This window comes from Helianthus annuus, chromosome 9 (genome assembly GCF_002127325.2).
Source record: "Helianthus annuus cultivar XRQ/B chromosome 9, HanXRQr2.0-SUNRISE, whole genome shotgun sequence".
NCBI lineage: Eukaryota > Viridiplantae > Streptophyta > Magnoliopsida > Asterales > Asteraceae > Helianthus > Helianthus annuus.
The window spans coordinates 85117052-85143032 of record NC_035441.2 but is presented as its reverse complement, the minus strand read 5'-3'; positions in this window follow the sequence as shown (position 1 = coordinate 85143032).

The window sequence follows — 25981 nt, the reverse complement described above, 5'->3', positions numbered from 1 at the left end:
TCCTTTCTCTATCACCGAAGTGGCCGATAGGATAATAGAAAAACTTAAAACTATCGAACGATACATAAAAGAATCTCGCGCAAGGGAAGAGGAGTCCCGCGCAAGAGAAGAATTAAATAAAGAAACGATAGTTGAGGAGTTAAAAATGGAAGAACAAATAAGTGAAGAACTTACACATGAGTTAAACAACGAAAAAGGTGAGGACGATAGCGTTAAAATTCAAGAAGAGTCTAATTTTGAAGAAATTAATCTCTTGTCACCTTCTTTTGAAAATCATTGTTTAGTACCAACTCATGCTAAGTTTTTAAAATAGTTAAACACTAACACTAAAATTGAGGAAATGGTAAGTGTTTAGTTAACTAATGATCAAACTTCGCTAATAAAAGAAGACCCTTTTGAAATTAACATTACACTGGTTCCATATTTCTTTCAAAATTCATTTATTAGTAACATCACCATTGATAAAGATCTTTGTGTTAACATAATGCCTAACTACATTTTCGAAAAATTAAGTATTAGTGATTTTTCTCCACTTCAAATACCCATTTTTCTATCCGATCGGAAAGTAATAAAATCAATCGGTGTAGTTGAGGATGTCTTGGTTCAAAAAAATCAAATGGTAATCCCAACCGACTTTGTCATCCTCGATGACGCTCCTCTAGTGTTGGGACGACCTTTTGTAAAAACTCATGAAGCTTTGAAAAACCGGAAGTTCAACAATCTACCTTTTCAACTAGGGGCATTCAAAAGGAGCATAGATCTTGAGCACTCAATGAAATATCCTTTTGGCAACAATGACCCCCTAATTGAAGATGAAGATGAGCCACCCGATACAAGTGAAAAGATTGACCACTTTGTTGAAGAAGAGGTCGCCATAGAACAAACTTTTAAAGTTCTTGATCAAAATGAGCAACAAAATAAGGAGTCTCCTAAAGACCCACGCCTTGAGCTCAAAGAACTTCCGAAAGGTTTGGAATATGCTTTTCTAGACAAAGGTGGTAAATCACCTGTAATTATTTCGTCTAAATTAAGTAGTTTAGAAAAAGAAAAATTAATTAAACTTTTGAAAAAAACATAAAAATGCGATCGTTTGGAAGCTTGTAGATATTAAAGGAATAAGTCCTTCCATGTGCACGCACAAAATTTTAATGAATGATGACTACAAATCGGTAATACAGCCACAACGTAGAGTAAATCCAAATGTGCAAGAAGTGGTTAAAAACGAAGTCATCAAATTACTTGACGTCGGACTTATCTACCCTATCTCAGATACTCCCTGGGTAAGTCCCGTCCAAGTAGTTCCAAAGAAAGGAGGTATGACGGTAATAACAAATGAAAAGAATGAATTAATACCAACGAGAACCGTCACAGGATGGAGAGTATGTATAGACTATAGACGATTAAATAAAGCAACAAGGAAAGATCACTTTCCTTTGCCCTTCATTGATCAAATGTTAGAAAGATTATACGGTCATAAATTTTATTGTTTCTTGGATGGTTTTTCAGGTTACTTTCAAATCCCGATAGCGCCCGAAGACCAAGAATGGACAACTTTCACATGTCCCTATGGAACTTTTGCTTATCGACGCATGCCATTTGGTCTATGTAATGTCCCCGCAACATTCCAACGTTGCATGGTGGCCATCTTCCATGACATGATAGAAAAGACAATGGAAGTCTTCATGGACGACTTTTCTATCTTTGGAGACTCATAAGACCAATGTCTCGATAACCTTGAATGAATGCTATCCTGATGTGAGGAAACTAACCTCGCCCTTAACTGGGAAAAATGCCATTTCATGGTAACAAAGGGAATAATGCTCGGTCACAAGATCTTGAGCGAAGGAATGGAAGTTGATCGAGCAAAAATAGACACTATTTCTCGATTACCTCCACCATCCTCCGTTAGAGCAATTAGAAGTTTCTTAGGGCATGCCGGATTTTATAGGCGATTTATCAAGGACTTTTCTAAAATTTCAAGACCTCTAACAAAATTACTTGAAAAAGATGCGCCTTTCATCTTTGACAAGGATTGCAATCAAGCATTTCTAACCCTCAAGGAAATGCTAGTCAATGCACCTATCATGATAGCGCCTGATTGGAAATTTCCTTTCGAAATCATGTGTGATGCAAGCGACTTTGCAGTTGGAGCAGTCTTGGGACAAAGAAAAGAGAAGCATTTTCACCCAATTTATTATGCTAGTAAAACACTTAACGATGCACAAGAGAATTACACAACAAATGAAAAAGAATTACTAGCTGTGGTATTTGCTTTTGATAAATTTCGTTCTTATCTTGTTCTTTCTAAAACAATAGTCTATACAGATCATGCAGCCATTCGATACCTTTTCAAGAAACAAGACGCAAAACCCCGTTTGATCAGGTGGATTCTACTCCTCCAAGAATTTGATATTGAAATCAAAGACAAAAGAGGAGCAGAAAACACCGCTACAGATCATCTTTCGCGCTTAGAAGACCCAGCTTTGGAGGCAACTAGGGACGAGCAAATCAACGAAAAATTTCCAACGGAGTCCTAGAAATGGTGGAATACAAGGAAGAACCATGGTATGCCGACTATGCTAACTACTTAGCTAGCGGTATAGTCACCAATGGATGGCCACATCACCAAAGAAAAAAAATTCTTTGCTAATGTGAAGCATTACTTTTGGGAAGATCCTTATCTTTTCAAAAATGTGTGCCGACCAACTCATCCGAAGGTGCGTACATGGTAGTGAAGCAAGAAGAATTCTCCGCCATTGTCATGAAGGTCCATACGGAGGACATCATGGTGCCGCTAGTACCGCATGAAAGGTATTTGATTCAGGATTTTGTTGGCCGACCATTCACAAAGATGCACAAAGTCTAGTTAAGTCATGTGATGCTTGCCAAAGATCAGGTAATATTTCTTCCAAAAACGAAATGCCACAAAATGGCATTCTTGTTTGTGAAATTTTTGATGTGTGGGGACTCGACTTTATGGGACCTTTCCCGCCGTCAAAAGGAAACAAATAAATACTTGTGGCAGTAGATTACTTGTCTAAATGGGCTGAGGCCGAGGCACTTCCAACAAATGATGGAAGAGTCGTGGTAAGATTTCTGAAAAAATTATTCTCTCGTTTTGGAACACCTAAAGCTTTAATAAGTGATAGAGGTACCCATTTTTGTAATCATCAACTCGAAAAAATCTTAACAAGATATGGGGTCTATCACCGGGTCTCAACAGCATATCACCCTCAAACAAACGGACAAGCCGAAGTGACTAATAGAGGTTTAAAACGAATACTTGAAAAAATCGTAGGATTAAATAAAAAGGAATGGGCCGATAAATTAGATGATGCTTTATGGGCTATTCGAACTGCCTATAAAACAACTACAGGCACAACCCCGTATAAGCTCGTCTATGGAAAAAGTTGTCATTTGCCGGTAGAAATAGCTCACAAGGCCTACTGGGCAATAAAAATGTAAACTTGGATTTAGAATTTGCAGGTAAAAGTCGATTTTGTCAAATAAATGAATTATACGAATTAAGGAATTATGCATACTCTAACTCTGAAATTTATAAGGAAAGAATGAAAAATTTACACGACAAACACATTAAACCTAATGAATTTCAAGTGGGAGATCAAGTTCTATTGTTTAATTCACGACTTCGATTATTTCCGGGTAAACTAAAATCTAGGTGGTCAGGACCTTTTTCCATCACCCATATTTTTCCTCACGGTGTAGTAGAAATTAAATCTCGGAATGGTATTCCATTCAAAGTCAATGGCCAACGGCTGAAACTCTATCAAGGATTCATTGAGGATGAGGAGGAAGAAATCTCGCTTCGAACGGTGGACGAATAAAGGCATCAACATCATACCTGGTAGGTTACAAACAAGCGGATGAACATCGAAACTGGTAAGTCTTCTAACCAAGTGTTTGGGAAAACAGGGCACTCACACGAGCACTATATAAATTTTTTTTTTCAAAAACTTTGCTCGGCACGGGGCCATGTCCGCGCATCTATCGGGATAAAACCCCTTTTTCATAACAGTTACATCATTCCACACGCCCCGTTTCCCCGCAAAACGCTCTGGTCCAGGCGATTTTCCACAGATTTTCGACGTCTCCTCTCATTCTAACAACATCAAGGTATGATTCTATCATCATTAGTAGTTAGATTAGTTACTTGCATGTAGTTAAAACATAAAAAATTTGGGGAAAAATCTAGGGTTCTTGAAGTTCATCCAGATCAAACCTCAAATTTTTGCTTAGATCTGATAGCATTAGTATAGATTAGTGTTATGGAAAGTAAACCCACTTGTATTGTTGATAGATTTGCCCGATTTCTCATAAAAACCCCAAACCCTTGTTTTTGAACCGAAAAAGTTAAAATTGAAGGGGTAAACGGTTTGTTTTGGGAAAAACAACACTTGGATTTTCATTTTCGGGGGAAACCGCACATACTTGACCAAAAATTTTCAAGTTTTCGGGACCGGGTCGAAAACTTGAATTTTTGAGTAACAGACGCCTGGACACGGGGTCGTGCCCGCTGAGCACGGGGCCGTGTCCAGCCCACTGTTTTCAGTTTTTGAGTAATCCCTTTTTCTATCAAACAATTTCCGGCCTGCGTGCCGAGTGTTAAACAATTTACTTTCCCTAACTCTTTTTATCTTTCTGCATTTGTTTTTACTTTGTGACATGGATGTTGAACTTGGTAATCTAGGATGTTTGGTATTGTTTGGTGTGGTATTTATTGATAAAACAGGTACATACGAGGCTTAGAGTACTGAACATTAGTACTACTAAAGCCGGAACAGGAAAACCGGAGCTAGAAACCTGTTTTTCAACCTTGCAGACTGTCTACACGGGGTCGTGTCCGGCCGACACGCCCCCGTGGCCACCTCCCAGACCTGTTGTTTGTTTACTTTCTGCAGATTTTTGCCAGGTACGGGGTCGTGTCCAGCCAACACGCCCCCGTGTCCACCTTCTGTAAGTTTTCATTACTGGCACCTGAACACGGGGTCGTGTCCATCCGACACGGGGCCGTGTCCAAAGTGCCAGTAACATAAAATTGTTGCTTTTAACACCCTTTTACACATTCAATCAACCTAAAAACTTATTTTTGGGACACATTAAGGACAATGTGTAATTTAAGTGTGGGGGGGGGGTGCTAAAACTTTGAATCTTGCAAGTCCTAATCAACAAGCCTTACACAAACTCTATTGGAACCGCTAATCACCCCAAATTTTTTCAAAAAAAAAAAATTCATTTTCTTTTTACTTGTCTAAGTTTAAGTTGGGAATTTCAAGTTCTAAAAAGGTTATATTTTTACAAGTTTACAACCGATAGCGTCGTGATAAAAAGAACCAACATAAGAAAATTATGAAACAACATAACAAGCTTAGTTAAAATTTGATTATATATACTTGATCACATAAAAACCCATTCCCACAAAAGTGAGTTTTGAGCCTTTTGTTGGTGCATCCGTCTGTCGCCTGCGTCTTGTATCGAGTCTTACGTTGTATAGGATAGATCTGGGCTTGAAATCCAAGAGACATGTATTAGGAGGTGATTTCGCCCCAAATGACATGTGGTCATTTGGAGCGAAATCTCTATCTATCTGATTTCGCCCGAGGTATCTGATAACCTGATTTCGCCCATAATGTAATCTTCCTGATTTCGCTCCTAGATTCGTGTATGTTGGAGCGAAATTAGAAGACCTATATATAGGGGTATCAGGAGCGAAATCAAAGATAGAGTTTAGGGTGTTTTCTTCTGGTAAGCCACGAAGTGCTGCCGAAGTGTTGTCAGAGCTTGTAATTGATCAATTGAGTAATAATACAACAGTTAAAGGTGAATATGGCTGAAATTGCACCAAGACATTAGTTTCCGCCTCTTGTTTTGGATAAGAATTCTTCTGATCGAATCAAACAGGGCCGAAATCGATCCTACAAGTGGTATCAGAGCCAGGTTGAAGAGTTCTTGCCATTTCAGCTGTGTTTATTCTGTTTTTCTACACCTTCTTCAAAATTCAAAATTTTTTCACGGTAAAATCTGCTAAATTTCACATATAAGGCTCGCAAACATGTATTGATAAACCCTTAAAAGTTTCACAGTTAAAATCGATCTAAAAACTGAGTTTTTGCTTGATTTCGCTCCAAATTGATTGAGCATAAGATGACATCAGCAGCACTTTGGGTTGATTTCGCTCGAAATCATAGTTCTTAGTTGATTTCGCTCCAAAGTTTCCTTCTGATTTCGCTCAATATTGGAATTTCGCTCCAGAGTTCAAAGTGTGATTTCGCTCCTGCTGACAATCAAGTCTGATTTCGCTCTTAGTATCAATCTAATTTCGCTCCAAAGTCAATTGGGATTTCGCTCCAGCTAAACTTTGGGATTTCGCTCGAACAAGTACTTGGTTAATTTCGCTCCAAAAGCTGATCTCGCCTGAAACTGCATTGTTGCTATTTCGCTCCAGAATCTTAATTTCGCTCGTGTCACACCCCCAAAATCCACCTGCGGATAACACCCGCTTCGAGGGCGTGACTGACCAGGATCCAGCCACCAATTATACTGAATAATTAAATTGTTAACAAAAAGTAATACTTACTAACCATAAGATTAGTAAATATCAAGTTCAGAGTTTAAGGTTTCAAGTTCAAACAGTAATAAGTAGCGGAAGCATAAGTAAGGCAGTTTAAACAAAGTTCATAGTTCAAAATAAGGTAACACCCAACACCAGGGTGGACAGACACTACTCGTTCCCAAGCAGCAAGCTCCTTCGTCACTGGTTACCTGCAAAGCATGCAGTAAGGGGTCAACAATAATGCTGAGTGAGTTCACTAGTTGTCCAGTTTTAATTACCAAAAACTTGTTTCACCAGTTAATTTATCCGTTTATACATGCCATGGGGAGCTACCCCAAAAGTTAGCGACTAAACTGTTTTTCCAATACCGAACACTAGGTAACCGTTGCGTTTCCGCAGGATGCCCCGATGTCAATGTTCTATCATCATTGACGGATGCCTGAGTACATTAGTTCACGACCGATCCCAAACTAGGGCACGGTGTGAGGCTGGTAAAACCTAAATAGCGCTATCAACTAATAACCCGTTCGCCTGGCCCCGGCGACTAATCGGTATTATGTAGTAGGGACTTGAGTGATAGAGTTTCGTTTAGTGCCGTTTGGTTGCATTCCGTATAAACAGTAATTAACTAAAAGGTTTCCCAATACAAGGGAAGGAAAAGTAAGTTTGTTCCCAGTAACTAGGGAAGGAATGTAAATGGTATCCCCTTTACAAGGGGATAGGGTTGTTTTAGTCTCGTGTCCCAAACCACCGGGACGCATGCTTTTAAGTTGTGAACTCACCTTGGGTTGCTCGGTAGATTTATGTTACTTGTCAAACACGTTGGTCACCACGTCCTAACATGGTTACCGGTATAGGTCAGGTTCGGTGTACAAGTAATCACGTAAAAACTTACACATAACTAACACGTATAATGCATATAATTAGACGGTGGGTTATTGGGCCGGCCCTAACAGTAACACAGTCAAACAGCATCACATAGTCCAGTTAACAGGTAGCCCATAATACACATAATGGCCCAATAACCAAAGTGGACAGCCCAGTCGCAACCAGGAGGTCTCGAGTCGCAACCAGGAGGTCTCGGCTTGTCACGTTATGGTTGCGAGTCGCAACCGTGTGGTCTCGAGTCATCATGCTGTGGTTGCGAGTCGCAACCGTCGTAGTCTCGAGTCGCAATCGTGTGGTTTCGAGTTGTCCTGCTATGGTTGCGAGTCGCAACGGCGTGGTCTCGAGTTGTCATGCCATGGTTGCGAGTCGCAACGGCGCGGTTGCGAGTCGGAATGCTGTCCCTTTCATGTACACGTGATGATGCAGATACATCAGTCCCATTAGTACAATGTAATCAGGCCCAAATCAGGAAACAACCAATAAGGTTTCTACTAACACTTTGCCTAATCTGACTATTAAACCAAATAGATCAAACTTTGCCATTTTTGAATCTTCAAACCACATTCAACAAGTTCATCCTATATTCATAGTTTTCTAGGGTTTTCACTTTAACAAAATCATACATTTTGGACCGAAAATCACATATTTCTAACAAGATCATGATGCAAAAACAAGAAAACATACACTTTGTGACATTAAACATAACTCGGTTGGCCCTAATTATTCATAAACCATTATTCTTTAGCCATTATAAACATGTTATCAAGCTTCATACATAAGGGTTGTACACATAATGCCAAACTTCACAAATCATCCTAAAAGTCATGCATAACAATTATAACTAACCATTTTCTAGTTTATAAACATTTTATTCATCAAGCATTCAAGGCAACCATTACACATAAGTAACACTAACCGGTTGAGAAGAAGGAGAATGAGCCGAAACAAAGGAAGAAATGAGAGAAGATGAAGTGTCCGAGTGATGATCTTGTCCGAGATTCCTTGACCGAGATTCTTGTGAGATCCGAAAGTTGGAGGAAGAGAATGGGTTGTTGTTTTGGGGTTTTCTAGTTGGGAGAGAATGGAAGTGTTGGTGTGTGTAAAATGAAGGAAGTGGGGGAAAGGTGGGATTATATACAAGGTTCCAAAATAAGCTTAGGGGGGGGGGGGTTTTCGGCCCAAACCGGTTACGGCCCAAAGGCCCACTCGAGACCGAGTGGCCCACTCGCAACCGGGTGGTTGCGAGTCATGGTCTCGAGTCGTGGTCTCGACTCTCATACATATATATATATATTACATACATATCACACATATCATGTAAAAGTCACGTTTCCATTTAATAATATTTATATATACACAAAATATTACAAGGTGTTCGTTCGGAAAAACCTAGAGTGTCACATTATCCCCAAGTTTTAAGAACTTTCGTCCCGAAAGTTAAGGCAGCCACTGCCAAGCTAGCGTGTTTCAACGGGGTGTCACAGCTCGAACTCGAAATTTTGTGAACTTTGGAAAATTGAACAATGGACAACGAATTTTATAATGCCTTTGCTAGTCCGATTACAATCACTCAAAATGCTTTACTTGAAAATGAAACAGGGACATCTCAGAAACCACCTAAGCTCATGGATATTGATGATTACAATGCATGGTCTGAACGGTTTGGAAATTGGGTTGAAGCTTATCACTTAGACGCGTGGGAACACACTGATGAACCATATGTTAGACCCACAACAAATGATGTGCATCAAACAATTAGAGAAATGAGTACTGAAAAGAAAAAGAAATATAGAGATGAAAAATTGATGGTGAGTCTGCTTCAGCAAGCGATCAAGGAGGACATTTTGATATTGCTTCAACATGACGGAACTGCCTTTTCAATCTGGACTGAATTGGAAGCAAAATTTGTAGGAAGTGATGATATGCTTAAAAACAAAATGTCACTCATGGAGAAAGAATTTGATTTATTCCGTGGTTTAAAATCTGAAAACACCAAGCAAATAATTGAAAGATATTGTAACTTGGTGAGAAATATGTCAAAACTTGGAATTAAAAAGGATACTGATGAATTAATTGAAAAACTTGTAGATGCGCTACCACATGAAATCTGGGGAACTTTTCTGATGATGCTGAGATCCAACAGAAAAGATTATAAAAAGATGACACTGGGAGATTTCATCAAACACCTAGAAGCTCAAGAGATGGAGCAGAGGAAGATCGCCAGGATGAAGAATTATGATGGAGAACAGGACATCAGCTTATATTACAAGAGTGGTGTTACTGGAACGACAAATCTTTCTCCAAAAGTTGAAACTGCTTTCAGTGCGAAAGACTCTTCGGAAAAGAAATCCCAGGGATCAAGCAGCACAAGATTTTCATCATTCGATCCAAACACTTCTGCAACAAAGAATGGAAGGAAACTTCAATGCAATATTGTATTAAATCTTGAGAATGATCAAGATTATTCTGAGGAAGTTGCTAAAAATCAAATGTCTTTATTGGGAATGGTATTGGAATCCTATAGTAGTTTTGTGGCCGGAAAGATCGGTAATCCAATGCTCACGAAAGAGGATTACGATCAAATCGATGCCGAGGAAATGGAATTGATGGATATTAAATGGTGCATGGCCAGTGTGTTGAGACGAGCCGAAAAGTTTAAACAAATTACAGGCCGAGATGATTTTCGTGAGGCTCATGTTTCACCTTTAGGTTTTGATAAGTCTAAAGTTACTTGTTTCCGTTGCAGGGAAAAGGGGCATTTCAAGAGAGGGTGCACAAATTGTGAAGCAAGTGGAGCTCAAAACCCTTTCGGAAACAACGATTATCACAAAAAGGCGATTTATCATCAAATCACACCACAGGCACCGCATCAGGCACAAACTGCACATGAGAGAGGTGTGATTGAAGATTCAAAAAGAGCGTGTCTAGTTAATCAGGGCAAATATGATAAGTTTAGCTGGGATAAATATCTTCCAACAAACAGCAAAGTGTGTTTGGTTGAAGGTTTCTGTTGGGACAATTTTTGCCCAGATCAAGAATACATGATCAAAGAGATGTCCAAAGACACTTCAAATGTTAAAGCTTTCATTGCAAATGCCTACGATCTAAAATGGGCAGAAAAGTGCAGAAAAGTAATGGAAGCTGCAGAAGAAAGACAGAGACAGATTGAAGAAGAGGAAGAAGAAGAAAGGTTAAAAGCTGAAGCTGAAGCCGAGAGAAAGAGAAGAAATGAGTTTTTCCAATCAAACAGAACAGTTAAAAAAGTTCCAGAGTTTGAAATCAAAATTGATACTGAAGTAGTCAAAGTTCCTGAAAAGTGCATGAACTGTGATTCTTTAATCAAGCAGAACAATGAGTTGTTGCACAACATAAACAGATTGAAAGAATCATATGATACAATGAACAGAGAGATCAACAAGTACACTGATTCAAACTGCGAACAAGCTGTAGCTATGAATACACTCAAAGGAGCATATATCAGACAGCTTGATAATGTCAACTTTCACATAAAAAAGTGTGCTGAGCTGGAATTAAAGCTGGAAACACAAAGAATCAAAACTGAAAGAGTCAACAAGTTATTAGAAAGTTACTCATGCTCTACTTTTGTTGTTGACAGGATCTATCCAATTGTTGAGGAATTGAAGACATTTGAAGAAGTAAAGACTTCAGAAGAAAAGAAATCTGTGACAAAAGATGAAGACGAGGTGAAGATTTCTGGTAAGAAACCAAGTGTGGTCTACAATAGATGTCCGCCCCCGGTCGAAAATGGATATTCCTCGAAATCCAAATTCCGAAAGAGTCAAAAAGGCAATTAACTTACAATGGGAATCTGGGCCGTCGGATAACTTGCCAGAAAATATTGATGTCACGTACACGTCGTCCGATACTGATCATGAGTCAAAGTTGATAAAAAGTGTGGTCGATCAGGTGTTAGATAAAGATGACAGTGAGGAGTCAAAATTGGAGTTCAAACCCGAGTCAAAGTCTGAGTCCGATACGTCAAAGTCTACTATCAAAAAGGACAAACGGGTTTATGGTACAAAATTTTTACTATCAAAATCTAATTTGAATGATGAACCGGTCAAAGTAGCATATACTTTGAAAGATTCAGACAAATTATATTCTGATGAGACTTTTCCAAAGTGTCAGATTTGAAATGATTCAAAAGGTTTTCAAAATTACAGAAATTAATATTTCTGAAATAAAAGATTTAAATCTTATCGGAAAACCTAAACAATACACTTCAAGAGAACAACAAAGAATTAACAAGAAAATGGGTTACAATTGTGGTTATAGTTTCCAAAAGAAACCAAACCATAATCGTAATTTCAAAAGGAAAGGTCTTGGTTTTAATCAAACAAAAAATTATAAAAATGAAAAAGTTTATAAACCTAAAACTGTGTTTGTTTCAGGAAAAAGAGAAAGAACAAGCGTTCAGAAAGCAGACGAATCAAGAATTCCTTGCCAAGAAGCAAGAAGAGTTGACGAAGAATGTTGTTCAGAGAAAGATTGAAAAGAGAACCTGTTTTCAGTGTAAAACTGTTGGTCATGTTGCTAGGAATTGTCCGAAGACATTTAAACCAAAACAGGAAGTCTCTGGTAAACTAAAAGAGAAAGTTGTTGAGAAAACTGAACTTACAACCTGAAAATTTACAGGCTTTGAAAATTCAACCTTTGAGGTGGGAGAATGTTCAAAGAATGCTGTAAAAGGAAAAGAAAATGTGAAAAATCAAAAATGGGTTGTTAAGGGTTCAGGAAACAATTCTGGTGATGAATCTGTCTCCACAAAGACAGAGGAGCCGAAGGTTGTTGTGAAAAATGAAAAATCACTCTTGACAGTGGATGATGAGAACTTTCCACCACTGAATGCTAAAAATTTGAAATCTAAAATCGGGAAAGTGGAAATTTCAAAACAATTTTATTCTGACAAGAAGAAATTTGATGTTAAAAAGACTTTCAACGGAAATGTGAAACACATTTTTGGCAAAATGGTCAATGGTAAGGCCAAAAGTGTCAAAGAATTTTATGTTGCCAAAAGAAGTGTTCACAAGATTGTTGAAAGTAATGATGAAGAAGAGATTGTTACACCCAAGGCTGGTCAGGCTTGGGTGGATATATTCTTCAAAGAGTAAAAATCTGACTTGCCGAAGCTCCCAAGTTGGTAATCGCGGAGCATGAATCGGCATCATTCTTTAAAATACTTATAAAAAGTTGTTTTGAAAAGCAGGAATTGCCAGAACTCCCAGGTAGGTAAGTGTGGAGTAGGTATCGGCACCTTGAGAATTCAACCAAAAGTTGGTAACTGGTTGAAAAACAGGTTTGAAATGTTTGGTTTTTGATCCTTTAAATGATCCAATCATTGATTCTATATGTGGTTAATCAAGGTCATTAAGTTAAACTTGAGTTAACTATCATTCATAAGATTGGTAAACAATGTGATGAAATGACCCCAGAACCTACAAATGGTTGATAAAGAAACTTATTTTTCGGAAAAACCATTCTGATTAAAACAAACTTAAGTGTTTTGAAATCTTAATGGGAAAATAGTTTGTTGAGGGGGGGGGAGTTTTGATTTTTTATGCCAAGTGGATGGAGATTTGAGGCGATTCATATCAGTTGTCATGTTCTGTACAGTTTGTTTTCAATTTCATTAAATGTTTTTGAATTTTAGGGGGAGTAAGAAATTTTCAAAAAATCCAAAAACATTAGAAAATCTGAAAAAGCCAAAGACATGATAAAACTGAAAAATGAGTTTTTGTTGCATAAAAGAGGAAATGATAGTACATCAGTGGACTGTCACAACATGCTAAAGAAATGTAAAGATAAAATGTGATAAATAATCTCACTGCGGATGTGTCGGTAGGTTTTTACACATCTAGTAGATTGTGACGAGATATAAACCTAACCAAGTTTGAATGAAGCTTATTCTGTGGGTAACAACTTCTTGGATATATAGGTAACCCCTGAAATCTTGTTTGAAAGGTCCTTTATTCTGAGATACTAGGTCTTTATGCTCAGTGATATCTGGGGTATTATCCCGGGACTTCTGCTATATGGAAGTACTGACCTAGTCCCCGGATAATACTTTCTGCAAATGCTTGAAACATAGCTAAAGCCCTCAGCAAGTTGATGAAACAATAAAATTGATAGTCACTGCTGTTGTAACAAAAAGATCCTCTAAAGGGGACACACCTGAAAGTCGAAGCCGTCATCTCTTTGCGTATACGGAAGTATCGACCTGAGCTCTCACGGCCCTCGCATTTTAACCCCTTTACAGATATCATCTGTGGTATACTCACCTGTAAGACTGAATATTGGGATCTGGATACGGGAGTATATTCAAGTAGTGGGACACACGAATAAGTTTAAGTAATTAAGACACTAATTGCATATCTCGAAACAGTTTGAACTTTGTGTGAAAATTTAAGTGGACAAACATACTGACAATCTAGGTGAATTGTTTAGAACTTAAAATGTAATCTAGCTTAACGGTGTTGGTGATATGTCTCAAAAACTGATATGATCCTCTTGCACAAACTCACAAAAATATTGTCTGTAAATATTTCGTTTCTACATTTACTTTCTTTCAGAAAATTCAAAAAGATTTTAGTGTGTTTTAGCATAAATTTTGAAAAATTCAAAAAGATTTTCGACAGCTGGTGTTGAAAAGCTGATTTTCGAAATCTCAAGTGCTAAACATGAAGAACAGGTTTGGGAAAGAGTGAATGAAAGTGTTGTATTTTCAAGTGATGTGTAGAGAACAAGTCATTGTGTATATTTTCTGACACAGTTTCTAAATTTTAAAAGTTTCAATTTTTGAGAAACTTATGTGTTGGGTAGAGATTGTGCAGATAACCTGAGCTGGAAGAGAGCCAGGTAATGATCTTGGAATGAATCTTGAAGCTATGAATTTCAGACTAGGATCCCAGTAGATTGAGAGGGGGAGTCTGAAGACACTGTGATAAAGCATTAAGAGCCAGTATTGATCCTGGAATTGCATTAGAGAGAGAGATAGAGAATGAGGATTCTTGCAATGACAAATACTTCAAATAAAGATCAAAGACTGATAAAGACTGAAGGTTGACAACCAAAGACTCGACACTGAAGACTCCGTCAACATCCGAGGGGGAGTTTGTTGGTGCATCCGTCTGTCGCATGCGTCTTGTATCGAGTCTTACGTTGTATAGGATAGATCTGGGCTTGAAATCCAAGAGACATGTATTAGGAGGTGATTTCGCCCCAAATGACATATGGTCATTTGGAGCGAAATCTCTATCTATCTGATTTCGCCCGAGGTGTCTGATAACCTGATTTCGCCCATAATGTAATCTTCCTGATTTCGCTCCTAGATTCGTGTATGTTGGAGCGAAATTAGAAGACCTGTATATAGGGGTATCAGGAGCGAAATCAAAGATAGAGTTTAGGGTGTTTTCTTCTGGTAAGCCACGAAGTGCTGCCGAAGTGTTGTCAGAGCTTGTAATTGATCAATTGAGCAATAATACAACAGTTAAAAGTGAATATGGCTGAAATTGCACCAAGACATTAGTTTCTGCCTCTTGTTTTGGATAGGAATTCTTCTGATCGACTCAAACAGGGCCGAAATCGATCCTACACCTTTATTGAGCATACAAATACATATCTTTAGACTAAATGCTCATTTTTCGTTTCTTGTGTGAATAGCCGCTTGGTTCGTACGACTCTAGAACTTACCACAACAATGCATTCCCGGTCCTTACCAACTTAAACCCGAGTAAGTAAATGATTGAGGCATTAGGACTAACCCTTTTTTTCTTTCTACACCATTAATTTTCATTTTTTTACCACCTACCCAAAATCCCCCTAGTTAACCCCTTTGAGCCTAAACCTTTTCATTTCTTAACCCAAAACAATCACCCTTTTTACCCACCTAAACCTTTCTATTTTAACCTTTTCTTTTAGTAACAAAGCTCGGTTTTTCTTATGACTTCTAAATATATATATATATATATATATATATTTGATGAAACCAAATAAACAAACAAGTTCATCAAAAATAACTTTGTTTGAAAGAAATGGTTCATCAAACTAAAATTGTGAAAAATAAAAAAGTCTTAAAAAAAACCGACGCTTTTTACGCTTTTCGCCCTTTCACTAACCACTAACCCAACCACCCACCTTTAGCCCAAGCCTAACCCTTCACCCAAAAAGTCCTCTTGATATTTACAAAGGTATATAGTTAAAAAGGAGGAGGATTGATTGCTTGGCAAGCTTATGGTAGCAGTAAGTTCCATGCCGCTCTCGAGTGATTCACTAAAAATACACCTTCGGCCGAGTGTTGAGTGATCCCCCGTGAGGTATGTGAACTTGTATATAAATGGAATTTTAAAAAGGCATGTTATGCCCTAATAAGTAATTTATCTTATGAAACGTTTTTAATAAATAATGACGAATAGGATTGTAAATAAATAAAAATAAAACTTAAATAAAGAATCTTGGAAATCATGACACTCTATGAGAAGTCCAAAAACCTTCTCTTCTACCCATTCCATTTGGGAGTGAAAAAGCCGCATTATAAAGAGTTTTGCTTGAGAACAAGCAAATATTCAAGTGTGGGGGTATTTGATGTGCACAAAATGCAACATATAAATTACATCAACTGCGGCATAAAACTAACCCTTTTTAGTACTAATGTTGGAAAAAGCGTGTTTTTGTCTTCCTTTTGTATTTTCAGGATTAAATGAGCTCAATTGAACAAAAGAAGCAAAAAGGCAGCTAAATCTGACATAAATACAAGAAAAGGAACAAACGTGGTATGCCCGATCTCCCGACAGCATCTTCCTAAGCAAAACAAGAAGACAGAAGACAGAAGCCTGAACACGCCCCGTGCTCAGTGAGCACAGGGGCGTGCCCAAGTGTCAGCAGAAAAGACAAAGTGGTAGAAGCTTCTATTGCCCACCACGGGGCCTTGCTCAGCGGACACGGGGCCGTGGTCAACTATAAGGTTTGCGAAATCCAGGCAAATCTCAATAGTACAGATATGCTAATTAGCGCAAATTAAAGTAAATTTTAGTAATTAACGGCGCAATTAGCATAACGCTCATCTAACCCAAGATTTCGTCACAAAAACTTTTACCCCCTGTATTAAAATAATATTTTGGGAATTTTAAAGATTTTAATAATTTTTACCTCGCTCATAACCTGCGGTTATGGCTACGGTTCGGTAAATACCGAATATGCCCTTTTCGGCCAAAACATGAATTCTACAAGGTCTTTTGACCCGATTCCAGTTGCTACTGGTTTTAAATAATAAATAAAGTATTTGAAGCTTTAAAAGCTGTTCGGGAAACTCAGATTTCCTGTAGAACTCAAAAAGCCCTTTAAAAGTCTTTAAAATGACCGAAAAGCCCCTACGGGGCATAATATTAACTTAAACTCGTTACGGGCGTCACGGAAGGTATCCTACTGATACCACAACCCATTTAAGGCATATTGACTTAGGAAATAAGCGTACGACTCTCATGGTTAACCGTTTCGCCTATTGCGCGCACGGTTCGGCTTATGAAACTAGTTTTCATAAATTAGCCGATACGGGTCAAATTATATTATTTGAACCCCCAAAATCCAGAGTGTGAACCCTGAACCCATATAAAACAAGTCTCTGAACTTGTTTGGGGCAGAATCACATTCCATTCTCGGTTTTCGCCTTTTCGCGCGATTAAACCATATCTATATATATCGGAACCAACCGGTCTAGGCTACGGCCATTATAAAGACTCGTTAGGATTCTAAGAGGTTAATTAAAACCTTCGTTCCAGATTAAGAGCCCCAGTAAAAGCTATCGGTGATTTAATCCAATTAAGGAAATATACTTGCAAAGGTAAATACTTTAACTTATTTCCCCTATATGGGCTTGGGTTACGGTATATTAATACCGCTTGATTGAGCATTATATTCTTCCATCGCTTAGGTGGTTAATTAAATAATATGATCGGCTCATTTAAACAGTTTTGTTTCTTAAAAGCCTTTGGGGGGTTTAATGACCGTTGTCCCGGATATCCTTGGCATCATTTTACGAAATGGCCACGACCATCGACATCCCGGTGTAGGCGTACACCCGGTATAAAGTGTCGACATTAAATTAAAAGACGTAGTCGTTGGTTTTTATACTACGGTTTTACGCAAACGTGGTGTGTCTATAAATCTTTAACCCGGCACGACCCAGGCTACTGAACGCATAAAAGAACATGTAAAACGTTCACAAGATTTTATTATAATTTTCCCAAGTTATAAAAGAGTTTGTGCCTTGTGCATTCAAATCAATTTTAATAAACATTTTCAAATGTGTCAGTTGAATGTATTTACCAGTGTAAACTGACGTATTTTCCCCAAAAAGATTAAGTGCAGGTACCTAAACGTAAATTGGCTGGTATTAGCTCCCTAGCGTCGTGATAAGTCTCGTAAGCTTGATTGCAGTATCTGATGGAACAATACTTTATGTTTATTTACGATCCGCTGTGGATATATTCAACTTCTGTAATACATTTGATATTACAACCAGAGGTTGAAGTTTATATATTTATCTTAAGCTTTCGCTGTGCATTATATAATTGTGTGGTTTGACTATATTGTTGCCAACATCGTCACGGCAATCCCCCCACCGGGCCCACCGGTGAGACACGTGGAAATCGGGGCGTGACAGGTTGGTATCAGAGCCAACATTGAGTGAATTAAACACTATCCTAATGTGTTTAATCTCAATGACACAATTGCACATACTTGAGTCTAGACAATAACTTAGGACAAATTCGGATTATTACTCCTTTTTGTCTTTATTTTCGATTGGATTTTTAATAAGTTTTGGAGCAGGAAAATGCCACCTGTTATATTCCGAGGAAGAGGAAGGGGAAGAAGAGGCAGAGGAGAAATCGTGACACATCACGATAACGAAGCTGGACCATCTGGTACAAGACATCCTTCGATGACACGGAGCGAAGAGCCACAACGACGAAGGGATCTTTACGAACCCGCAAGGCATTCCACTTCGCACAGCTCGACGCCATCCTACCGGCACTCCTTTGGGCCAAACTCAGAGAATGATCCCAACAACCCACAACCTTCCTTCATACCTCTACAACGTTCAGTATCGACCCGGAATTATGACGACCCTACTCCATACTACATAGGTCAGTTTAATCCGGCTGACTACATACAGGAACCATCAGGTTTTGTTCCACTAGGGCCACAAGACCACTTTTCTGAAGATCCCATGGAGGAAGATGAGGATCCTACTGAACCAGCGCGTGGTACGCCCACGCATCCGATAGAAGTCTCTGATGGGTCATCCTTCCATGGCACACCCTATCAGGGACCAGACAGTTTCCAAGCGTTATTTGACCGACATGAGTGGTACTACACGCCACCTCAACAGACATCTCAACAACCGCGACATCCACAGGATCCCTCTGAGGATTCACGCTTTGAGGCAGTTACGCCACCACCTCCGCCACCGGCGCAACCAGTAATACCTGATCCGCCAAGGCGTAGGAGGACAAATGCTCGTATGTCTACACGAGGAGGAGGGGGTATCCACTTCAGCACCCCTCGACATTCTAGTAGTAGCCACTATCCGCCACTACGAGAAGAAGGACCTTCAAGTCCTATACAGGAGGCGAACTCCGCACCAGCTGCACAAAATTCGCCACCATTTGGGTATGACCAACCCATACCTGCTTATACGGGTCCAACGGCTTACAACCCGTTCGAACCGTCACAAGCACAATACAACTACGGCTATGAGCGCGACCCATATGTGGTGTCGGCAAGATATAATGCGCGCTACCCTGAGGGAGCACATGGAAACATGGGACCACCGGACTACTCAGCTCATGGGTATCCAATACCTCCCAGACCTCCTGTTCCGCATCAAGCGCCACAACCACGTTTCTCTCCTCCTGAACAGGAAGAAATACTCCATCGACTAGATCGTGTGGAGAGAGAGTTCGAGGAAGAGAAGAAAAGCCACCGAGGATTTCTCAAAGGCTTGGCAAACCTACTAAAGGGCAAAAAGAAGAAACGTGACCATTAGCCCTTAATAGTTGTACTAATGTAATTTCTACTTTGAAATCAGTCCCTACGTGGACTTATCTTTTAGTCCTTGCATGGACACCTATCTTATACTAGTCCCTGCGTGGACTTGTCACTTATTTTAAACCTCTATGGAGGTATGTACTATTTGAAAGACCCGTTTAGGGCAATATGTAATTGTAATTGAGATTATGGAATGTATGTTATAAGTTTTGTTTTAATATGTATAAAATAAATCAAAACCATTCCTTTTATATTGATCTGCCTAGATAAAGAATCTTAAAAAGGTGAAACCTAGCTTGGTGTCTTTTAAGATCCAGTCAAGATGGTACGACCTAATTGAAAAGATTCTGATTCCCTGTTAACCTCTGTACGCATGTTAACGATCATGGCAGATGTGATTCGTTAAAATCACGCACGTCATTCTTATACAATAATCCTTTAAGGATTTCAAAACCCAACTAAATGATTTATAAATCGTGGGTTGAATCACCAATGAAGGTGATCAGTATTATTAAAACATCCATTAGTGATGTAGTGCCTACGGGCCAACCTTATTAAAACATCCATTAGAGATGTAGTGCCTACGGGCCAACCATATTAAAACATCCATTAGAGATGTAGTGCCTACGAGCCAACCATATTAAAACATCCATTAGAGGTGTAGTGCCTATGGGCCGTAATAATTGTCTTATAAAGACAAAAGGCAGTGGTAGTCTATGACTCCCTGTCAGAAAGAGATAAAAGAACTACGGTTCAATTCTCTATGCCTTTGATTCTCTGAAATCTCGGCTAATATTATAAAACATCATCATGATTAGGCTTTATGCCGCCAATACTATTTATATAGCTGAAATATGATATATTCAAATCCTAATATTTAATGAAATAATAAGTTAACCAAATATGGTCTCTGTACCATGGTTGACAAATTGTCATAAAAGACAATTATATAATAATCTCCTGAATAAAATTTTGTTATCTTCTGTAACAGATTCAAGTTACAATGGCGGATCCCAATGGAGAGAACAGCCACACAAATGAAGATGACTATGACAATACGCCAGTGCATCTGACAGGCGCACAACTGAAGGCTCTGATTGACAATGCTGTTCAGGCAGCTATTGATCGTCAATATACTGAGTCCCAAGGCAGAACCGTGTTAAAACCACCCTCTAAACCAAAGACACACTCCAAACCACCCTCTGAACCCAAGAAAGATGACGACAAACACTCGTCCACTGAGCACAACGTTCATCACGATAGAGAATATACTGACGCATCCAGTGCTAAGGGTTGCACCTACAAATACTTTGTATCATGTAAGCCCCGGGAATTTACAGGGGAGAAAGGTGCTGTTGATTGCATCACCTGGCTGGATGAGATGGACACTATAGTGGACATCAGCGGGTGTGCAGCGAGGGATGTGGTGAAGTATGTGTCCCAGTCTTTTAAGGGCGAGGCCCTGGCATGGTGGAGGGCGTTGGTGCAGGCATCTGGTAAGTCTGCTTTGTACAAGATGACATGGGAGGAATTTATTGCTCTCATTAAAGAAAACTACTGCCCTCAGCACGAGGTTGAGAAGATAGAGGCTGATTTTGTCTCACTGGTGATGACGAACCTGGACTGCCAGGCGTATTTGACGAGTTTCAATACCATGTCTCGTCTAGTTCCATACCTTGTGACACCAGAACCCAGAAGAATCGCCCGTTTCATTGGGGGATTAGAGCCTGCAATAAAGGCTAGCGTAAAGGCTTCTCGGCCGACGACCTTCAGGTCAGTTACTGACCTCTCCTTGTCTCTAACTTTAGACGCTGTCCGTTGAGGACACTAAGGAACAAGGAGGCTGAGAAGAGAAAACGTGAGGATGATACCTCACGAAGATCAGGGAAGAAGCACCGTGGAAGCGGTGAAGGCAATAGAGGGTCGGAGGCAAAGAAGGATGGGCAAGCTGGTGAAAGGCCCAACTGCAAGATATGCAAGAAACCCCACTCTGGGAAATGCAGATTTGCCTCAAACTCACAGTCGCAATCAAAGACTCCTTCCTGTGGACTATGCAAGTCCAAGGATCATAAGACTGTGGAGTGCAAGAAAATAAAGGATGCAACCTGCTATGGTTGTAATGAAAAAGGGCACATCAAGAGTAACTGCCCAAGGTATGCCAAGAAGGTGGAAGAGACAAAGAAGTCAAATGCGAGAGTTTTTCGCATGGATGCAAAGGAAGCGGTTCAGAACGACAATGTGCTCACAGGTACTTTTCTCGTAAATAATATATTTGCAAGAGTACTATTCGATTCTGGCGCTGATAAATCCTTTGTAGACCAGAAATTTTGCCAACTACTAAATATGCCTATCAAAACCCTTGATGTGAAATACGAAGTAGAATTAGCAGACGGCACGATAGAAACCGTCTCTACTGTTCTAGAGGGATGTGAAATGTCCATTAAGAACCATTCTTTTCCTTTATCTCTACTTCCCTTCAAATTAGCGGGTTTTGACATTGTGCTAGGCATGGACTGGTTATCCCATAACCAGGCCCAAATCATTTGCGGCAAGAGGCAGATAGTTTTAAAGACTCCGAGTGGTGAATCTCTTACCATTCGGGGAGATACGCAGTACGGGTTACCCGAGGACGTATCTATGCTCAAAGCTTCAAGGTGTTTAAACAGAGGCTGTGTAATTTACATGGCTCAGGTGATAATAGAAGAACCTAAGCCGAAGATCGAGGATCTTCCTGTCATTTCTGAATACCCCGAGGTTTTTCCTGAAGAACTACCTGGTTTGCCACCAGATAGACAAGTGGAGTTCAGAATAGACATCATTCCTGGAGCGGCTCCGATAGCAAGAGCACCTTACAGGCTAGCTCCAACGGAAATGAAAGAACTGAGGACCCAGTTGGATGAACTGCTGGCGAAAGGTTTTATCAGACCTAGTTCATCTCCCTGGGGAGCACCAGTCCTATTTGTAAAGAAGAAGGACGGATCGATGCGGTTGTGCATCGACTACCGAGAGCTGAACAAAGTTACCATAAAGAACAGATATCCTTTGCCAAGGATCGATGATCTGTTCGACCAACTGCAAGGAGCAAGCTATTTCTCAAAGATCGACTTGAGGTCGGGTTATCATCAGCTAAGGGTCAGAGATGAAGATGTACATAAGACAGCATTTAGGACTCGCTATGGTCATTACGAGTTCCTAGTGATGCCTTTTGGGCTCACAAATGCACCGGCTGCGTTCATGGATCTCATGAATCGCGTCTGCAAGCCGTACTTGGACAAATTTGTCATAGTCTTCATCGACGATATCCTTATATATTCCAAGAACCAAGCAGACCACGAGAAGCACCTCCGTTGCATTCTCGAATTACTACAACGTGAGAAACTCTACGCCAAATTCTCGAAATGTGAATTCTGGCTACGAGAGGTCCAATTTTTAGGTCACGTCGTGAGCGAGCGTGGTATCCAAGTGGATCCCGCTAAGGTAGAAGCGGTCATGAACTGGCAAGAGCCAAAGACGCCTACCGAAATCCGTAGTTTCCTGGGGTTAGCAGGATACTACCGGAGATTTATTGAAAATTTTTCGAGGATTGCTGCGCCCTTGACTTCCTTGACCAAGAAGAAAGAAAAGTATATTTGGGGCCCAAAGCAGCAAGAGTCCTTCGAAATACTGAAGCAAAAGCTAAGCAACGCACCTGTGCTGACATTGCCAGAGGGTACAGATGAATTCGTAGTTTACTGCGATGCATCACACACGGGCATGGGGTGTGTGCTTATGCAGAAGGGCAAGGTGATTGCCTATGCTTCAAGGCAATTAAAGGTGCACGGGAAGAATTACACCACCCATGATTTGGAGTTGGGTGCCGTTGTATTTGCACTAAAATTGTGGAGGCATTACCTCTATGGTATTAAATTTGTGATTTATTCTGATCACAAAAGCCTCCAGCACCTGTTCAACCAGAAGGAGTTGAACATGAGGCAGCGCTGTTGGATGGAGACCCTGAATGACTACGATTGCGAGATCAGGTACCATCCCGGCAAGGCGAATGTAGTCGCCGATGCCTTGAGCAGAAAGGAAAGGATAAAACCCATTCGAATCAATGCCAAGAGCATTGAAGTCAAGAACAATTTAATTGAAAGGATATTAGCTGCACAGCGAGAGGCTGTGTTGGAAGCTAACTATCCAAATGAAAAGCTGGGAGTAACTGAGGAGCAGTTAACTCTTAGCAAGGATGGAATCTTGAGGCTGAACGGACGTATATGGGTTCCGATTTATGGAGGACTACGAGATGTTGTTCTCCAGGAAGCCCATAGTTCCAAATACTCAGTTCATCCTGGTGCTGATAAGATGTACCAAGACTTAAAGACAAATTATTGGTGGATAGGCTTGAAAAAGTCTGTAGCCGCCCACGTAGCAAAGTGCTTGACTTGTGCCCAAGTCAAAGACGAGCACCAAAAGCCGTCTGGCTTGCTACAACAGCCTGAACTTCCCGAGTGGAAGTGGGAATGCGTAACTATGGACTTCATAACCAAGTTACCCAAAACCAGGAAAGGAAACGATACAATATGGGTCATAGTCGATAGGCTGACTAAATCAGCTCATTTTCTACCCATCAAGGAGACGTATAGCTCCGATATGTTAGCCCAACTTTATGTTGATAAGATTGTAGCCTTACACGGCATACCTGTGTGTCACACCCCGATTTCCACGTGTCTCACCGGTGGGCCCGGTGGGGGATTACCGTGACGATGTTGGCAACAATATAGTCAAACCACACAATTATATAATGCACAGCAGAAGCATAAGATAAATATATAAATTTCAACCTCTGATTGTAATATCAAAATGTATTACAGGGTTGATTATATCCACAGTGGATCGTAAATACAGATAAAGTATTGTTCCATTAGATACTGCAATCAAGCTTGCGAGGCTTATCCCGACGCTAGGGAGCTAATACCAGCCAATTACGTTTAGGTACCTGCACTTTAATTTACACTGTAAATACATTCAACTGACACATTTGGAAATGTTTATTAAAATTGATTTGAATGCACGAGGCACAAACTCTTTTATAACTTGGGAAAATTCATAATGATCTTGTGAACGTTTTACAATGTTCTTTTATGCGTTCAGTAGCCCGGGTCGTGCCGGGTTAAAGATTTATAGACACATCCACGGTTTGCGTAAAACCGTAGTACAGAAACCAACGGCTACGTCTTTTAGTTTTAATGTCGACACTTTATACGGGTGTACGCCTACACCGGGATGTCGATGGTCGTGGCCATTTCGTAAATGATGCCGAGGATATCCGGGACAACGGTCATTAAACCCCCAAAGGCTTATAAGCAACAAAAACTGTTTAAATGAGCCAATCATATTATTTAGTTATCCACCTAAGCGATGGATGAATATAATGCTCAATCAAGCGGTATAATATACCGTAACCAAGCCCATATAGGGGAAATAAGTCCAAAGTATTCCATTTTGCAAGTATTAATCCTTAATTAAGATCAAGTCACCGATAGCTTTTACTGGGGCTCCTAAATCTGGAACGAAGGTTTTAATTAACCTCTTAGAATCCTAACGGTCCTTGTATTAGCCGTAGCTTAAACCGGTTGATTCCGATATATAGATATGGTTAATTCGCACGAAAAGGCGAAAACCGAGAATGGAGTATGATTTGGACCCAACAAGTTCAGAGACTTGTTTTATATGGGTTTATAGTTCATACTCTGGATTTTGGGTTCAAATAGTATACTTTGACCCGTATCGGCTATTGCACGAAAACTAGTTCCGTGGGCCGTACCGTGTGCGGCAAATAGGCGAACGGTTAACCTTAAGAGTCGTACGCTTATTTCCCAAAGTCAATATGCCTTAAAAGTATTTTGGTATCAGTAGGATACCTTCCGTAATGCCCGTAACGAGTTATTAAGTTTATATTATGCCCCGTAGGGGCTTTTCGGTCATTTTAAGATTTAAAAGGATTTTCGAGTTCTACAGGAAATCTGAGTTTCCCGAACAGCTTATAAGCTTGAAATACTTTATTTATTATTTAAAACCAGTAGGCAACTGGAATCGGGTCAAAAGACCTTGTAGAACTCCCGTTTTGGCCAAAAAGGGCATATTCGGGTATTTACCGAACCGTAGCCATAACCGCAGGTTATGAGGCAAGGTAAAAAATTATTAAAAATCTTTAAAATTCCCAAAATATTATTTACCACAGTGGGTAAAAGTTTTGGTGACGAAAACTTGGGTTAGATGGGCGTTATGCTAATTGCGCCGGTTAATTACAAAAACTTTCTTAAAAGTGCGCCTTTTAGCATAACTCTCATTCTAGACCTCGGATTGACGTGAAACTTCAGGGACATGCTTATAATTTAATAAGCAAGGTTTTGGTCCATTCACGTGTCCGAAATACTCGTTTTAATTTAAAAGGCCGTTACGGTCAACTTTTGGAAG